General features: G+C 37.5%; 1 long non-coding RNA gene and 1 pseudogene across 7 annotated transcripts in view; both read right to left on the bottom strand.

The window, feature by feature from the left end:
• The window catches only part of LOC105465733 (uncharacterized), a 266,792-nt gene that overhangs the window by 204,434 nt on the left and 43,212 nt on the right, over positions 1 to 19,146 (bottom strand). The gene's annotated exons all lie outside the window — the stretch shown is intronic.
• LOC105465793 (activating signal cointegrator 1 pseudogene) lies at positions 7,574 to 9,932 on the bottom strand (annotated as a pseudogene).

The following is a 19,146-nucleotide window of genomic DNA, read 5'->3' as shown; positions in this document are numbered from 1 at the left end:
TGTGAACAGCGATAGTTTTACTTTTTCCTTTACAATTTGTATGCCTTTATTATTTTTTCTTAATCAACTGATCTGGCTAAGACTTCCAGTAATATGTTGAATAAAAGTGGTGAGAGTGGACACTTTTGACTTGTTTCTGAGCTTAGAAGGAAAGGTTTCAATTATTCACCATTAAGTATGAAGTTAGCTGTAGGCTTTTCATATATGGCCTTTATTACACTTAGGTAATTTCGTTCTGTGCTCATTTTGTTAAGTGTTTTTATCATGAAAGCATGTTGAATTTTGTCAAATGATTTTTCTGCATCAACTGAGATAATCATACGGTCTTTGTCTGTTATTCTGTTAATGTGGTATATCATATTGATTCATTTTCATATTTTGAACTATCCTTGCATTAATTCAAGATAAATCCCCCTTAATCATGATGTATAATCCTTTTCATGTGTTGTTACATTTGGTTTGCTAAGATTTTGTTGAGGTTTTTGCATCTATATCCATCAAAGATATTGGTCTACAGTTTCCTTATCTGGAAGTATTTCTGTCTGTTTTTGGTATCAGGGTAACGCTGGGCTCATTGAATAAGTTTGGAAGTGTTTACTCCCACTCTTTCATTTTTTGGAGGTTTGAGGAGTGGTGTTAATTATCCTTTAATTGTTTGGTAAACTTTTCCAGTGAAGCTATCTGGTCCTGGGTTTTTGTTTACTGGAAGGTTTTCATTACTAATTTAATGATCTTGTTGGTTATAGTTCTATTCAGATTTTTTATCTCTTCATGATTCAGTCTTGACAGGTTGCATTTTTCTAGAAATGTGTTTATTAATTTTAGTTTATCCAATGTGTTGGCATACCTAAATAGGCTTTTAAAACCAAAATTCCTGCTACTGGCAATATTTGAGACTATATGTACCATGACATCATCAACATTTTATATTTTTTATATTTTACATATTTATTTTTACTTTTATATTTTTTAATTTTTACAGTTTTAACTGATGAAAAAAGTAGTAATTTTTTGACACTACTTTGAGCAAATGTGAACTGTTTTTTTGGTTTTTTTTGAGACCAAGTCTCACTCTATCGCCCAGGCTGACTTGCAGTGGTGTGATCTTACCTCACTGCAAACTCCACCTCCCAGGTTCACGCCATTCTCCAGCCTCAGCCTCCTGAGTAACTGGGACTACAAGTGACCACCACTATGCCTGGCTAATATTTTGTATTTTTAGTAGAGACGGGGTTTCACCATGTTAGCCAGGATGGTCTCGATCTCCTGACCTTGTGATCCGACCACCTCGGCCTCCCAAAGGTTTTTTCTTAATATTTGCTCCAAATGTCCTACATGAAAATCATCACTTTATATAGAAATGAGAGAAGGTGATAATGGTGCTGTACACATACCAGGAAATGGCTTTTGAACAGTGCTTAAAAACGTATTTTTTGGGTATCAAATTTTCCTAAGTTACCCTCATCGAGTGCACTTTCCCAAGAACGCTTTTCCAAGTAGAAGTGAAGCAGAAAAAGTAGCTTTCTGGCAATTAAAAGGTGAATTATGACATAACAGATAACACAAATCAAATAAATTTCACTTGCTCTTAAATTATAGACACACATAAATTTATACATAGTAAACTCCTTGTCTTTAACTGCGATGCACTTTTGTTAGAATTCTTTTGTCTGAGTCAAGAGACCTAACTAGGCAATATCAGGAATGGAGTCACTATGGATCATGCACAGAGTAGATAATCCATAGATGATCTTTTAAAAACTATGTTTATACACTTAAATAAATATTCATATGCAGAAAGAGAAGAAGGAAAGTGGAAGGCACATCTTTAAAAGTACATATTTATAAATTGAAAATATATCTTCAGGTCTAGGGGAAACTACCAACTATGGTAGCATGAGGTCAGAGAAATCTTCTCTTCATAAAGCAAGTATAAAACAGGACAAAATTCTTTGTCTCTACTAAAAATATAAAAATTAGCTGGGTGTGGTGGTTCACACCTGTAGTCCCAGTTACTCGGGAAGCTGAAGCAGGAGAATTGCTTGAACCAGGGAGGTGGAGGTTGCAGTGAGCTGAGATCATGCCACTGTACTCCAGCCTGGTGACAGAGTGAGACTTTGTCTCCAAAAAAAAAAAAAAAAAAAAAAAAAACAGACAAACAAACAAAACAACAGGACAAAAATTGTCATAAATAACCATATCAAGGATCTGTGAAGTGACCGAAAAGCAGACTACAAATTGAGAAACATTTATTCTAGAAAATTTCTAGAGCTCTTGGTTAAAACAATTGGTGCTTGTGAAGTTCTTGCCTGAGGATATTTCCATCCATGTTCTTCTCCCTGACTCATTTGATGATCAAAGCAGGTTGAGCAGAAAATCAGCAGCTTTAGCAAATATTATAAAGAAAAACAAGGAAAGCCCACAACTTTACTAGTTTGAGATAATGGTCTTATTTGGGGTAAGAAGTGCACAGACAGATAGTTATATGTGGAGATCCTGGAAAAGAGAGCACCATTTACAGGCTATGGAAATGTTCTGACTCCTCATGTTTGGCTGGGAAACTACAGGTATGCACAGGGGAAACCTGAGAGAGCCTAGTTAGAAGTTAAAACAAAAAATGACTTGAAAAAGAGCTGATTTCGAATATGATCCCCAAACCACATGCATATTGATTTTCAGAAGGTAAAACTCTCATGGACTGGGGGTATTTGAGTGCAACCTTTACCCAAATCATTGGCTGACCACAGACACAGAGATGACCCCTAGTCTAGTAATTTAGGATAAAAAAAAGTATATTTTTAAAAAGCAAAAATAAGAATAAAAAGCTAACTAGAGATATCAGCAGCTCCCCATTTGGGGAGACATTTTGTATTTTAAGTCCAGACAAGGTACAAAAAAAAAAAAAAATGAAAAAAGCAGAAAAATCAGAACTCAGAGTTGGTATATTATCTATTACAGTCTATAAAATGTCCAATTTTCAACCAAAAATTACTAGACAATCCAAAAAACATGTGACCCACACACATGGGAAAAAAGTGGTCAACAGAGGCTGACTCTGAGGGGCACAACATTATCACAACAATGACTCAGTGAATAGGGACTCTCAGTAGAAAAATGCATACTATTTTAAAAAGACGAATTTTAGAAATCTAGAATTGATAAAGAAATAACCAAAATGAAAAATGCCTAAGATAGGCTCAACAGCAGATTGAAGATGACAGAACAAGAATCAATAAGCTTGATGATCAATTAATAGATATTTATTCTAAAGAATAGAGAGAAAAGTGAATACAGCCTCAGAGACTGGTTGGTAATGTTGAGCATAACAGCATTCATTTAATGAAATTATTAAAAGCATAGGAGAAAAAGAAAAAGGCTGAGAGCCCTGCCAGTTTATTGAAGAAATTGACAAGTTGATCCTAAGAATTATATGGAGATCCAAAGGACCTAGATTAACAAATCAATTTTTAAAAATAACAAAGTTGGAAGACTTACACTAACTGATTTTAAAACTTTCCATAAAGCTACAATAATCAAGATAGTGTTGTATTGGTCTATGAAGAGATATAACAATCAATGAAACTAAACAGACAATCAAAAATAAACTCTTACTTCTATGACTAATTGACTTTCAACAAAGATACCAAGATAATTCAATGAATAAAGTGTAGCCTTACCAACAAATGGTGTTGAAACAGTTGGATGTTTATGTTTTAAAAAATGTAAATGTAAACCTTAGATAAAAGTTAACTAAAAATGTAAGAGCTAACACTATAATCTTTATGATCTTTTGTTAGGCAAAGACTTCTTAGACATGACACCAAAAGCAAGATCCATAAAAGAAAAACATAATAAACTATGATATCAACAACTAAAACTTATTTTTCAAAAGACACCATTAAGAAAATAAAAAGACAAGTCACAGACAAGCTACAGATATATGATTTGATTATGTGCAAATTATATATCTTATAAAAGAGTTTTATATATACAGAAAACATAAAGAACTCTTGCAACTCAATAATACAAAGAGAAAAAATAGTTTAAGATTTAAGTAGATATTTTAACAAAGAAGACATTCAAGTGACTAATTAGCTCGTGAAAAAATGCTCAACATCATTAGTCATTAGAGAAATGCAAATTAAAACCACAATGAAATGCACTGCACATCTACTGGAATGGCTATAATCCAACAGACTGATAATACCAAGCATTGATGAGGATGTGGAAAAACAGAAACCCTCATCGATTGCTGATGGGAAACTAAATGGCATAGATGCTTCAGAAAATAGTTTGATAGTTTCTTAAATAGTTAATCACATTTACCATATGCTATGATTTAAGTGTGTTGTCCAGAATTCATGTGTTGGAAATTTGGTCCCCAGTGTGGTAGAGCTGGGAGGTGGGGTCTTTAAGAGGTGATTAGGTCATTAAGAAGGATTAATATGGCTGGGCACGGTGGCTTAGGCCTGTAATCCCAGCACTTCGGGAGGCTGAGGCGATCGGATCACGATGTCAGGAGATTGAGACTGTCCTGGTCAATATGGTGAAACCCCATCTCTACTAAAAATACAAAAATTATCTGGGCGTGCTGGTGCATGCCTGTAATCACAGCTACTCGGGAGGCTGAGGCAGGAGAATCGTTTGAACCAGGAAGTCAGAGGTTGCAGTTAGCTAAGATCGTGCCACTGCACTCCAGCCTGGCAACAGAATGAGGCTCCGTCTCGAAAAAAAAAAAAAGAAAAAAAAAAAGGACTAACACAACTCTTACAAGACTAGATTAATTCTCAAGGGACTGAGTGAATTTGACGGACAGGATTAGTAACCACAAGAACAGGTTATTCTAAAGTGAATCTGCCCCTACTGCTTTTTCCCATTTACATGTGCCCACTTATCCTTCCTCTTCTCCATCATGTTCAATGCAGAACACGGCCCTCATCTAAACCTAACCAAATGTGGTCACCCAATTTTGGATTTCCCAGCTTCATAAACATAAGCCAAAATAAATCTCTTGTTGTTTTGAGAAATTGCCCAGTCTCAGATATTCTGTTATAGCAACCGAAAATAAACTGACACCATATAATCTAGCAAATTTTACTCCTAGATACCTATCCAAGAGAATAGAAGGCATATGTCCACACAAATACTTATATGTGAACATTCATAGTGGCACTATTAATAATAGACAAAAATTGGAAATAACATAAATGTTCATCATTTGGTGAACAGATAAAATATGGTATATCTATACAATGAAATACTACACAGCAATAAAAATGAATAAACTTTTGATATATCTACAATATGAATAAACTTAAAAAAATTACACCAAGTGAAAGAAGCCATGTACAAAAAATATATAGTGTAACACTTATCTTATATAAAATTTTTGAAAAAGACAAAACTATAGAGACAGAAAGCAGATATTGGTGGCCTGAAGCTTAATTTTGGAGTGGTGATTGACTACAAAAGGGACTAAGATATTAACAATTTTTTGATGATAGAAGTACTTTAAAACTGAATCGTTGGCTGGATGTGGTAGCTCACACATATAATCCCAGCACTCTGGGAGACCAAGGCCAGTGGATCACTTGAGGTCAGGAGTTGGAGACCAGCTTGGCCAACGTGGTGAAATCCCACCTCAACTGAAAATACAACAATTAGCCAGGCGTGGTGACACACACCTGTAATCCCAGTTGCTTGGGAGCCTGAGGCAGGAGAATCACTTGAACCTGCCTGGGAGGCAGAGGTTACACGCCACTGCACTCCAGCCTGGACAACAGAGTGAGACACTGTCTCAAAAAAAAAAAAAAAAAAAAAAAAAAAAACTGAATTTTTGTTATGGTTGTACAGTTTATAAAATTCCTAGAAATCACTAAGCCATACTTACAGTGAGTAAACCTATACAGTGAGTAAATGCTGTATTAAATTGTGTATTTCTATAAAGTTATGTATATACAGTCGGCTTTTGAGTAACATGGATTTGAACTGCACTGATGCACTTGCACAAAAGTTTCCTATAAAAGTTACACTGAGTGTGACTGCTCCTCCTGCCTCCCTTCCCACCTCCTCCAGCTCTTCTGCCTCTGCCATCCCTGAGACAGCAAGACCAACCCCTCCTTTTCCTCCTCTTCCTCAGCCCATTCAATATGAAGACAATGAGAATAAAGACCTTTATGATAATCCAGTTCTACTTAATGAATAGCAAATACATTTTCTTTTTCTCTTCCTCATGATTTTCTTAATAACATTTTCTTTTCTGTAGCTTACTTGATTGTAAGAATGCAATATATAATACATATAACATACAAATATTTGTTAATGGACTGTTTATGTTATCAGTAAGGCTCCCAATCAATGGTAAGCTATTAGTAGCTAAGTTCTGGGGAAATCAAAAGTTATACCCATATTTCTGACTGCACAGGAGCTTGGTGTCCCTAACCTCTACATTGTTCAAGGGTCATGTGTGTGTGTGTGTGTGTGTGTGTGTGTGTTCATTGTTTGTTAATGATCTTTTTGTTTTCACATTATCTCAAGGTAAATTTTAGAAATTCTACACTCTGCCCTTCTAATTCTGTGTCTCAACCCCTTTCAAAGATTCATGACAATAGTCATCACTATAATCTTCCATTTCTCTACTGCTTGATCCACTTCTTGCACTTTAAAGTTGAGGCATCTCCCTTGCATAAGTAAAAGGGGATTCACCTACTACCTGAAAGACAATTTGAGTATTAATATTTTTTCATGTATTTCTGATATTTGTAGGATGGTATCATCTTAGCACAGATTTGAAAAGGTCTTAAAGAAGTATTACCTAATTTAATCTATAAACAACAATGAGTTTAGTGAGTAACCGAGGTTATATTAAAATTTGGGTCTATCTGACTATATACCTCTTGCTCTCAACCAGTGTCTTATACAGCACACTCCTCTTCCTCTTTTCATGTTTTGCCATGATCTTACTTGTATTTTCCCACGTCAAAAGAAAGATGAGAGAGAAAATTTTTCATCTAGAAACCCACAAGATTGTAGCCTCACTAACCTGCTAGGAAATACCCTGAACTTTTTTTCAAATAGTTTTTTTATAAATAATGTATTAAGGCTGGGCCCAGTGGCTCACATCTATAATCCCAGCACTTTGAGAGGCTGAGGCAGGCAGATCATGAGGTAAGGAGATCAAGACCATTCTGGCTAACACGGTGAAACCCTGTCTCTACTAAAAATACAAAAGATTAGCCTGGCGTGGTGGCAGGCATCTGTAGTCCCAGATACTCAGGAGGCTGAGGCAGGAGAATGGTGTGAACCCAGCAGCTGGAGGTTGCAGTGAGCAGACATTGCGCCACCGCACTCCAGCCTGAGCAACAAACAGTGCGAGACTCCATCTCAAAAAATAAAAATAAAAACATAAAAAATAAATAAATAATGTATTCAAAGATTTTGAGCCACTACATAAATAAGAAAAATATACAGATTTTCTTATACTCCTTAAGAAAAATATATAGATTTTGATAAGAGTTTAAATTCTGAGAGATTCAAGCCTAATGCCAAGCCTTTAGATTTCTACTGCTTCAATTCCAAAAAACTAGTGGATGGCAATTTTAGTGTACAAAACTCCACTGTGCTGTATGGTTTCTTTTCTCCTGAGTCAGAAATCTTTATTCTGCTTCATTTACCCTTTCTTTGCTCCTTAATGGATCTTGCAATCCAGTTTCCAGATTTTTTTGTTTCCTTTAATAGGAAGCTTCACAACCATTTCCTGAGGACTTTTGCAGATGAAAACAAGTGGAGAACATGATTCTTCACTGATGTCTGGAAACTGCTCCTTAAATTGCCTCTGAAACAAGCAATTAGGTCCAGACAGCCCAAAAGACAACCTGATGGATAGTCACTGGGGAATTCCACATCTTTCCCATGAAGAAGATGATACGTAACCTGGAGTTCTGAGACTTCTTGAAGGCAGAGGGAGGTTTTGGCTACGACTGCTATCCAAAGTTGTCCTCTGTGGGAGATATACCAGGATCTGCACTCCATCATTTTCTAATCCCTCTAACAAGCTGAGAAACCCAGGCCTGATGTATAGAGAGACATGAGCCACTGTCAAACCTCCCTGAAAGTCTTGATCCTGGATTCACAAGAAGTACTGAAATGAGTTGAATTCCAGTCCCAATCCTGCTGAATGGAAAGCCTTATTCTGTGAGGCTGCACCTGCATGGTCAACCCACTGGGGAGGGGACTGGTATGTGCTGAGATTTACCAGAACTCCCAAAGGCTCTTCAGGAGATATATAAAATGGGGTCAGTGTCTCGTTCAAGGTTTCCTTAGCAATGGCCTGTATTGTCTCGTCTAGTCTGCTGTGATATTCTGCTAATGGATTTTCTTCTTCCAGGATCTTCCTGCTGTAAACTCAATGGTGACCTTCTTAGAGAGTCAAGAGGCATGTCGAAGTTCTCTCAGCTCCTCTTCTTGCTTCTCATTTGGTTTCCCACTCAAGTTTGGACAACCACTGGTTAGAGTCACTGGCAAAAAAATCTGATCAGCATCAATGACTTGGGTCCTTTGAAAACTAGCTCTGTGCAACTCTAACAGCCTGTCTTTGTGCTTGATATCCTTCTCCAGACCAGACATAATTTGAAATTCTCGATGACATAGAAAGTCCTTGGCAGAGTTGTCCACCTTTCCAGAATTCTCCATCAATGGCATAAGCTTCTTTAGCAGTTTCTGGCTCTCATTTGACTCATGCTGCAAAATATCCTGTTCTTCATGAGTACTGTTGTGACACAGTACTCTGTTGTGACACAGAATAAGCAAGGGCTGGCACCCTCTTTTTCACAAACAACAGGCCCACAGATCAGACAGCTACTGATGAGCTTGTACTTCTGGCCCAGGCAATCACAAGGATGGCAACCCGGGAGCAGACTGCAAGCCTGTGGGTCCCTCTCTTGTGTGTAAATTGACAAACTTTGTCTTACTCTTAAAGGAGTTGCTGTTCTCTCATGCCTTGGGCAAATTAAAAGGTGTTTTACCTCTGCAGTTGTGTCAGGTTCAGCAAATACAGGAACTTCCTGTCTGTCTCTCCCTTTCCTCCTACCCAGCTTTAGCTGGTCCCTTGATTTCTGCCCATCTAAAGTTTCATCTTTTTGGAAGCACTGTGCATGATCTCCTTGCTGACATCCAGGCTGAAAGTTTTCCCCAACTGCTGGGTGCACCGTTGCACCAGTGGCTCCTTGGATGCTGCCCCAGCCACTGCCATCTTTCCCAGACAGAACCAGCTGGGCTTAAAGCTTGTTTTTTGATATAATTGAGTGCAAATATACAGTTTTTTTTTACTCCAGAGGCCAAATTTTAACCTGAGTGAGTTAATATTCAAGTTAATTTCCAAACACCACAAACTAAGCACAACCTCAGCGAGAATTTAAAAAGACTAGGCGAATATCTTACTAATTTACATAGTTGCAGTATTTTGTTATGTACAATTGAATTTCTCAGGAAAATTTTTTAATGTTGTATAAGAGTCTTGTGAAGTGGATATCATTAGCCTTGTTTTACAGATGTCAGAAAAAAAAAACCATGGAAGTAAATGGTAGATTTGTTTCCCAATTTCAAATTCACTCTTCTTAAAATTAAATTGTTAAATTGATTTAATGTTTACCTTTGAAAAGTTGGGTAAATAATAATGACTCCTTCTCTACTGGAGTATGAAGAAGGTTGAAATATCCCTCTTCTGCACTTCAACTCTAGGTTTTGACAGCAGAGAAGCTGTTTATATTGGAACATCTGGCAAAATCTGTTCGTTGTCTCATATCCACAGTAGTGTGACCAACAGAGACCCAGTAGTATCTGGTCACTCCAAGTAGACTGTGTTGATCAAATGTTATTATCTTGATGTAGCTAACATGGAAATATAGCACAGTTGCAAGCCCAGGAGGCTTTTTGGGAATGCCATTTATTTCCAAAAAAATGTTAAAGGCAAAATTTACCATGTACTATAATTTCTTATTAAAAACAAATACAGACCTGTGTCAGTTAATGAAAGGGATGCATTCTAAAAAAATGTATCATTAGGCAATTTCATCATTGTGCAAACATCAGAGTGTACTTACACAAACCTAGATGGTATAGCCTACTACACAAGTAAGTATATGGTATAGCCTATTGCCCCAAGGCTACAAATCTATAAGGCATGTCACGGTACTGAATACTGAATCCTGTAGGCAACTGTAACATAATGGAAATACTTGTGTATCTAAACATATGTAAACATAAAATGGTACAGTAAAAATACAGTATTATGATCTTATGAGACCACTGTCATATGTTCACACTTAGTGACCAAAATGTCATTATGCAGTGCATGCACTGCACAAGTCAACTCTCTCAATTGAGAAGAATACTTAGAAAATATAAAAATCTCCACTTGCCATTGGACTGATTATTTGTTTGTTTATTCAAATGCTCTGGTCTTCTTTAGACACTGCCTATTAATATTTGAGTATTTCGTAAGTATATACAATTTTATATCCTTTCTCCAGTTGTATGGCCAGCTTGTGCCTCACACAGACCTGTAAAATCCATTATTTCATTTCATCCTTTCAACAGGAATGGCTATGACAGAATGCAGTCACTGAGATAGACTTTCCTGTTAGATTAGGAAACTCAGGGTCAGAATATTAGTTATTTGCTCAAGTGCTTATATTTCTCCAAAGAGGCATAAATTAGTGAAGTCTTCACTTGACAGTTATAATTAAGGAATGATGTATTACTTAAGCTAGCAAATGATTATTCTATAAAATAAAAATCAAAGCAGGACATTGAATAATGAAGCTGAAAACCAGTTTGCCTTGCCATAGACATTATTTTAATTACTTGTTTTACTTATTTATCATTATTAATGGCTCTATTATTGGAGAAATTGAAATGTGCCAAATATTTACTATATATTTTACATGTATTATCTCACATGAGTTTATTCTTCCTATGAAAGAGTATGAAGATATGGTTATCCACATTTTAAATGAGAGTTACCTAAGATTTTAACAGGGAGCTTTTTCAAAATCACATGACCAATAACATAATAAAATCAGGATTTCAAGTGTTTCAGATTCTGAATAAATTACTTCTAGCCAGTAAGCAATAATATATCAAACACCAGAGTTCAAAACACCACACACCTATGTGCACCATCCACATACTTTTGTGCACATGTATGCACACACATCTAAACAATATAGAAATGTCAATTGTTTGGTATGTGAAATGCCTTTTTTTTCCTTGATGTTTTATTCCCCAAGCAAGCATAGCTGCTTTAGAATTATAATGGCTTCGCTCTAGGAGACCCATGGTACAAGGGACTGCAAAGACTCTAAAGGAGTTATTTCATTCCATAGGGACCATATTATGCATGTTATGAATGTTTAAGATAGAGTGCACAGTCTGTCATGTCAACTCTCATCTACTTCAATGACAGATTATTTTTCTTCCAGCACTGGTGGTTTGAATATATCAGCTACCAAAAAAGAGGACATTTTTCTTGGAGTTTAAACACACACAAAAATCATGATAGAACCACAAAACAGAATTCAAGTAGCATTAAAACTCTGACTTAAACCCACAAAAGCAAAGAAATGTAACTTTAGCCATACAATTCAATAAGCATCACAGTCCTTAATTCACCCTGGATAGACAGTACTAGTTACATACAACACACACAAACTTACATTTGTGGAGTATTATTATGTGCAAGATACTATGCTAAATGTTATACATGAATTATCTCATTTACTCTTCACCATAAGCTTGTGAGATAACAATGATGATTACTACTTTTTTCAGTATGAGAAAACTGAAGCTCAGAAAGGTAACATTAACTTGTTCAAGGGCACTCAGGGCACTCAGCTAGAAACAGACAGAGCTGGGATTCCGACATAGGCTTCAGAAACTAAGCTCATAACTTCCACGTCTATGTACACATATAACGTATTTGCATTAAAGCAGAGAAACCAAATTTTAGCACTAGGGAAATTCAAATTTACATGAAGCAAACATCAAAATGTCCAGAAGTCAATTTGTATGACAAAATATTCAAAAGATGATATTCATTCATGAAACATATTCAGGCTTCTAAAAAATCTTTGCTAGACTCTCGCTTCACTAGATGATGTCTTCAAATAACATTTGTCTATTTTTGCTTGAGGCTCTTGCTGAGATTAAAACAGTAGGGGGTGGGGGTGGAATGTTTTAAAAGGTTAAAGGAAGTATGTTTTCTAGTATACTTTAACCTTTTTGAAAATGGAAAGCCATATTTGATCCATTTGTGTCCTAGATTTATGTTGGCAAACAACTCTCGTCACTTGAGCCAACTCTAACCAACCCATGCACCTTGAAATTAATCCTGAGATCATGCCCAGAGTACAGTGATTGATTAGCATTGTCTGTCATGGCAGGGGCGTGGCAGCATGCATGACCTGTATTTGACAGCCCTGCCCTAGACAAACAAATCCACCCCTCCTGAAATATACTCCAGAGAAGTCTGTGTCTTCAAGCAGGCAAAGTAGAAGGGAGGGAGGGAGGAAAGGGGGAAGAAAAGGAGAGAGGAAGAGAAAGACAGGAGGGAAGGGAGGGAGAAAGGAAGGAAAGGAGAGAGGCAGAAAGGAAGAAAGGAGGAAAGAAGGTAGATAGAAGGAAGGAGGGCAGGAGCAAGGGGAGAGGGAAAGAAGGAAGACTTAGGACAACTGTCTTGATAATTGGTTAAAGGATAAAGGAGTAAATTTTGACCTGAAATGTCCAGACTGATTAGCTCCATGGATAAAACTGACTTGGTAATGGTTGAACTTTGCACATATTTTGTTTTTGTATCACCTATCCATCAAGTATCTCCTTACTCTCCCACATAAGCAGCACACCCACCCTTGCCACCATAACTGGACTCAACTATTTCCCGGTCCATATTTCCCTTCTCCTTTCCCTCTCTGTTGCTATAGTTCCTTAGTTCACATCATGCCTCCTTGATGAATCCTGCCACAGGTGGCCTAGGGCAAGATCTTAAAGGTTGTCTCTCAAGTGACCCCAAAGGGCTTCATTGTGGTGATTTTACCACAATTCCCAGGGAGTCCTTAAAGCTCTACAGATGAGGACACCAAGGTCACCTAGCTGGTTGGTGACAAAACTGGTGATTTAAACTCAACTTTTCCACATTTCAGATGTGCCTGATTATCACCTCCTAACCTGCCCAATATAATCCTTTTCTAGCAACTGGAATATTGGGCTTTATTCTCTAATCCATCCCTTTACTGTCTCTTTCTCTTTATTCACTGGCCTTTACATGTGAATAGACTATCTCTCCAGTGAGCCTGGGAAAGCTCCATGGGCTGAATTCTTGGAGAAGCAGTGTGAGTTGGGGAAGAAAAGCAAGGTTAGCCATCGGAAGACTGGGCCTCCACTTCTGGCTCTACAACATTCTAGCAAGGTAACCCCGGCTAAGTCATCTCTCTGAAACTGAGTTTCCTCATCCATAAAGTGGGGTGAATAATTACCTATTCTATTGCCCAGGGTTGTTCTAAGGACCAGTAAGGTGTTGTGTTTGCAAGCAGTTGGTAATTTATTAAATACTATATGCCTGGAGGCACTGTTACATTCCTTTTATGCCCTGCTCAGCCTTAGTTTCGCAGAAGAGGCAGATCTGGCCTCCTGGACTTTTGTACTTCAGCCTCACAAATGCTATTCCCTGAACAGACGTTACCCCTGAACAGACTGGGCTTTCCCTCCGGATCCCATTCCCTCTTCCTCACTCCACAAAACTCTGCACAATATAAATATGACCACTGATATAATATTGGTGAGGCATTTATTTTGTTTTCTAGCCTTTGTCAATGTTGACATTTATAAAGAAGAAGGATTGTTTTAATACTGACTTAATACTGTGTGGCATATGATGAAACAGCACTGCTGCCGTTTATAACTTTATTCTGAAGAAAATGTAGTCCCGTACCTGCCAACATCTGAAAGCTATAAATAGTGAGAAAAATCGGGAAGCCTAAAAACTCCATTGAAATGTATTGGATTTGGAGAGTTTCTTGGATGGCCAGAGTGGAAAAATATTTTGCTAAAAAATAGGGAGTGTTGCTCCGACTGGCATACAGGCAGACGGTTTAGTTAGTATTTACCCAGCCTGTGGCAAGGGAACACTCAGCTGTTTATTTCAGTGGAAGGGATGTTGGTAGATGCTGTTTGTCTAGTCAGAAATGCCCTTTGAGACTGCAAGGCTACCTGTGACCAATTTTCAACTAAATTTATCTTTGGACTTTGTGTAAGTAATCCAGCCTTCACCAAATCCATTTGGTTTTCTGTTTGACCATGTCACAGAATCCTTACTAAAAATCTCCCAGCTTAGGCCCACAATGATGGCTTCTGGTTATTCAGCCAAAGCTGAATTTGAGACTGAAATATGAGCTCTGGATAAGTAGACTGAGTTTTGTTTAATGTAGGAAATAGCTATCACTTATTAAATAAAATAGACTGATATTTAACCAGTCATTTTCGAACCTCTTTGCCCCTTGCTCCATGGTAGAATAAATAACACATACTATTATTGACCATTGATCATGGTAACTAGCTTCATTTCATGAAAGCAATTTATGTTTTACTTTATTTCTTACTTGAAAGTGCAGCTAAGGTTTTTAATAACTACTTTCATTGCCGTTCTGACACTGACATGGTGAACACTTGAAAAATGTATTATTTTTCACTTTCAAGCACTCCAAGTGCATGTTCTTTTGACAAAACACAATAGTTTAAAGGACAGAATGACTGTAATAAAGGGCAAAAATGTGTTTCTCAAATTGTGATTAAATAGCAATTACTCTTTGTTAATCAATTTTATTTATTTTCCTTGGCATTCATTTTCATGTGTAATCCCACAGTGTTTGGGGGGCATTATTATCAAGCTGCTCAGATTGAAAGATAGATAGCTCTTTTGAGCCTGGCAAAATACTCAGGCAAAGACTATATCTCCACGACAGTTCACAAATATTTGAGAAGGGTAAAAATCAGGCATAAAGATTTGTGAAGCAGGGCTATGATTTTTTTTAACCTATTGTTTGTCTTGTATTCCCGTTTATCTCCACATCCTTGTTTCTGCATAATTAACCATTTATTTTCTCTAAAATCCCATGAACAGTCATTATTATCCCATTTTACAGATGATAGAATTCTAGCCAGGGGAAATAAGATCCTAGCGCAGGAAGTTGCATGGCCAGGATTTACCCCCACACCCTCCCGTGAGTCTGACTCCCATGCCTGGGCTCTTTCTGCCAGGCCTCAGAGTCTCACAAGGGCAGGAATCTGCAGCCCAAGCTTCCTGTCAAGTTGACAAATGTGTTAAATTCAAAGATAAAAGCCTCCATGTTAGGCTGTCAAGGGGTCAGTTCACCTGAGCCTTAGCATCCTCCTTAGCTCTATTCCCATACAGAAGCTCTTCTTGAGCTCGTTGCTGCAGCAACAGAATTCAAATGTAGCGGGGAGTTACCACTACAAAGATTTTGACAGTGGGGCTGAAGCATATGTAGAATGGGCCCTGCTTCTGCAAGTCCCAGGGAGCTCAGTGTAACTTACATGTGGTGGCACCACACCAGAGTATCAAGGCATCCTAATGAAGAGCTACTGTCTGGTGGAGAATGTGCAGAGAAACTACTCTTTGGGACTAATCCATGTAGAAGGATTGGCAATTCCACACAAAAAGAAGAAGGTACACACTTCAAAAAAAAGAAATGTGGGGAATCCAGAATGAGAACAGCACTAAGGCAGATGCTTTTATTTTCCATTTGCTGTCAATTTGTCTCCTATTACTTTTCTAGTGAAAGCCTCATACTGTTAGTTTCAGTATTAAAAAAGAATAATCTTTAAACACTTAAGATTGTTTTTTCTAGACACTCATCATTGGAAGTTTTAAGATTATAATCCAGTATCTCTTCAGCTACATCAAAAACAATAATTAATAATAATAATAAATAATGATTCTGCTATCCAAGAGTCAGCCATTTATTTCGTTGCCTTAAATATCAATACCAAGAACCAAATCAAAGTCAAATATATTACCAGATGCCATTGTTGTCTAAGTCATGGAAACAGAAAGAAAGCAATGTGAAAATCTACAAAGAGAAGAGAAAAAGAAAGTGAAGAAGTGGGTACAGAATCACAGATTGGAAAGTAGCAGAACACCATAGAATATTTTGGTCTTGGAGGCCAAGTAGATCTAAGCTCAAATCCCAGCTAAGAAACTTGAAAGATCTCGAGTATTCAGCAAATTATTTCACCTGTCTAAGCATCAATTTCTTCACTAATAAAAATAATATCCATCTCATAGAGATAGTATAACTAATAAAGAAGAAAGAGTGGCAGATTTGATAATGATGTCTACTAACCTAGAAGAAAATATAAAATATCATCTTGTCCAACTCCCCTCCAGTATAGAAATCCTCTTTTTAGCATCTCTGTTCGAGAAAGGCCACCTGCTGACGATGGACTGTACAATCTAACAAAATGGCCATTCTCTCCATAGCTATACTTATAAGAAATTTATTCTTAAAATTAAGCCAAAGTTTACTTCACTCTAACTTCAAAATAATAACAATTCTTAAAAGGTGGGACCGAGACCTGTCATGATGCACCATTGGGAACTACTCTCCACCTGTTCTGGAGGTCATCCTTGTCTCAGAAACAGCTACTTGGTCTTTGGTCCTTGGTCCTCGTCTCAGATATGGCTGCTCTGAGACTGACAATCACCTCAGTCCCTGAGACTTTTCTAACAAGAAAAGTTCACAGGTCGTCCTTCTCCCATCCTGTAAAAGTGTGCAGTTCATTTGTATTAGTTTTTTCCACCTACAAAAGTCATAACGAGTCAAAGCAGCAGCACAGTTTGAAAAGCATAGGGGGAAAAAAAGACTGAAATATTATTTCTACTGTTAACATGTTGGTGTCCTTCTGCTATTTTTCTTCCATGCATGAATATGTATTTTTCAGCAGAATGGTATCATGCTACATACATCAGTTTGTAGCCTTCTTACTATGTTCAGATAATTAGAAGACAGAGATACTAGGCTCAGAGGCTCATCATCTTTCAGGATACTGTGACAACAGACTGGTAGAGAAGTGAATAAATTAGACACCCCCTGTATAATCAAATCAAATTATAATTCAAAGATCCAGTATTCTACCCGTGAATCTTCATTACTGTTTGTAATCTTAAGAGTGTTTTTTAAACTTGTAAAACATTGGGAATTTTTCAGGTTTATCTAATTAAATAGTAATTAATGTCAAAGAGGCATATTCTCATATTCATCTATAATATCTAAATGTCTGTCATATTCTCTGCTAAAATACAGAGACACTAAGACCCTGTGTTATACCTAGAAATACTTGTCTAATAGCTTCATCCATAAAAGAGAATTGGGTTAGTTTTGTAATCTCGGGGATTATCAGTGTATCTTGGTTGTTTATTCACAATAAGACAAGGCAATGTGGATAAGCAGGCCTAGGAACATGACCCAACAACCAGATGTGACAGGCCCTGGGAGAGTCTGGCTCCCAGGAGAGGTTCAACAGGGAAAGTGGGGTGTGGTGTCCAAGGCCTGCAGCAACTCTAATGTCCGCTCAAACATAATGACTGGGAACTTCTGGGAAAAGGACTTCGTTAGAATCATCTCTGTGTTCCTATGGCATCCCATGGAGAGTGGCATATTATAATAACCCTTCATGTTATTGTGTGCCTGTTCTATTCCCCACTCCGCTCTAGTCATCTTACCTGTGTAATCTCATTCAACACTCACAAAATCCCAATGAAACAGGAGTTGCCAACCACATTGTAAAGATAGGGAACTAAAACCCATGGAAACAATTAGTTCATAGCCATGTAGCACAGAAAGTATGGAGCAAGCATTCACTGATTTGTTTTATTTATTGAGTACCTACTACATACCAGAAACTGTCTACGGGCTGAGGATAGAGACCCTGCGCTCATGGTACTTACATTCTGGGAGGTCAAGGCAAGGGAAATAAACAAAGTCATCAAATAAACACACAAGGTAATTCTAGAGGATATTAAGTGTCACAAAGACAATACAGCACCATAAAGTGCCAGGAACTAACTGGTAGTGGGAGAAGAGGACTGATTTAGACAGAGTAGTCAGGAAGGTTCCCCCAAGAAGAAACTTTAGCTGAAAATTTCATGAATAGAACAATCCAGGAATGTGATGATCTGAGGGAAAATAGTGTAAAGGCTGGGAGACAAGAACAGACCTGACATGTTTAAAAAACAGAAGGCATATTAAAAAAAAAAAAAAAAAGGTAAAGAGTGGTGTGCAATGACGACAGAGGTAGGCAGTGACCAGATTATCTAGATCCTTACAGGTCGTGGTAAAGAGTTAGGATTTTATTCCAAACATGGTGAAAACTTTGTGGAAGGTTTGAAACAAGAGAGAAATATGATCTGATTTATAACTTTTAGAGATAAAAAGCACAGTCTTACTCCAAAGCCCAGGCTCTTAATCCTGGGGTAATGATGTGTTTTGAAGAGTTGGTGTCCAAATAATATGGAATAAAGGAAAAACAATGACATAGTTCAAGAAGAAGAAATGAGCCCAATGTGTGAGAAGGGAACTGGAATTCATAGTAAGCATAGTGAATAAGGACAGTCTGCATCGGACGGATGGATTGCTCAGAGGTTCCTGGTCCCAGCCATCAATCAAGGATCCAGACCCTAGGAGGAGTCATCTGACCAAAGCAAGCCAGCAACCAGCTCCTGGATGGACAAATGTACTGGGAAGATTATCAGAACAGGAACAAGAGGGAAGTGGATAACGAAGAAGCCCAGGATTTGTGGGTACTCACAGAAAAAGAAAGGGAAGAAAGCCTCAGGATGAGGAACTTGGAAAATAGAAAATACAGTTTGGGGACTGACAGGCAAACTCTGTGATCAGCACTGCCTTTTCTTCTGATCCAATTAGCTTCCAGGAAATACTGTGTAGAACTTGCAGACGTTCACATTCTGTTTGATGTAGGTAGTGCTGCATCTCTGGGTGAAATAAAAATGGAGGGGAAATTTCTTACACTGGGGAAACAAGAAAATACAAGGCAAAGGAAATTGGGAAGGAAAAA

The sequence above is a fragment of the Macaca nemestrina genome, chromosome 5 (genome assembly GCF_043159975.1).
Source record: "Macaca nemestrina isolate mMacNem1 chromosome 5, mMacNem.hap1, whole genome shotgun sequence".
In the NCBI taxonomy this organism is placed as follows: Eukaryota; Metazoa; Chordata; class Mammalia; order Primates; family Cercopithecidae; genus Macaca; species Macaca nemestrina.
Note: the sequence above shows the minus strand (reverse complement) of the source record. Positions and strands in the feature narration are given on the sequence as shown.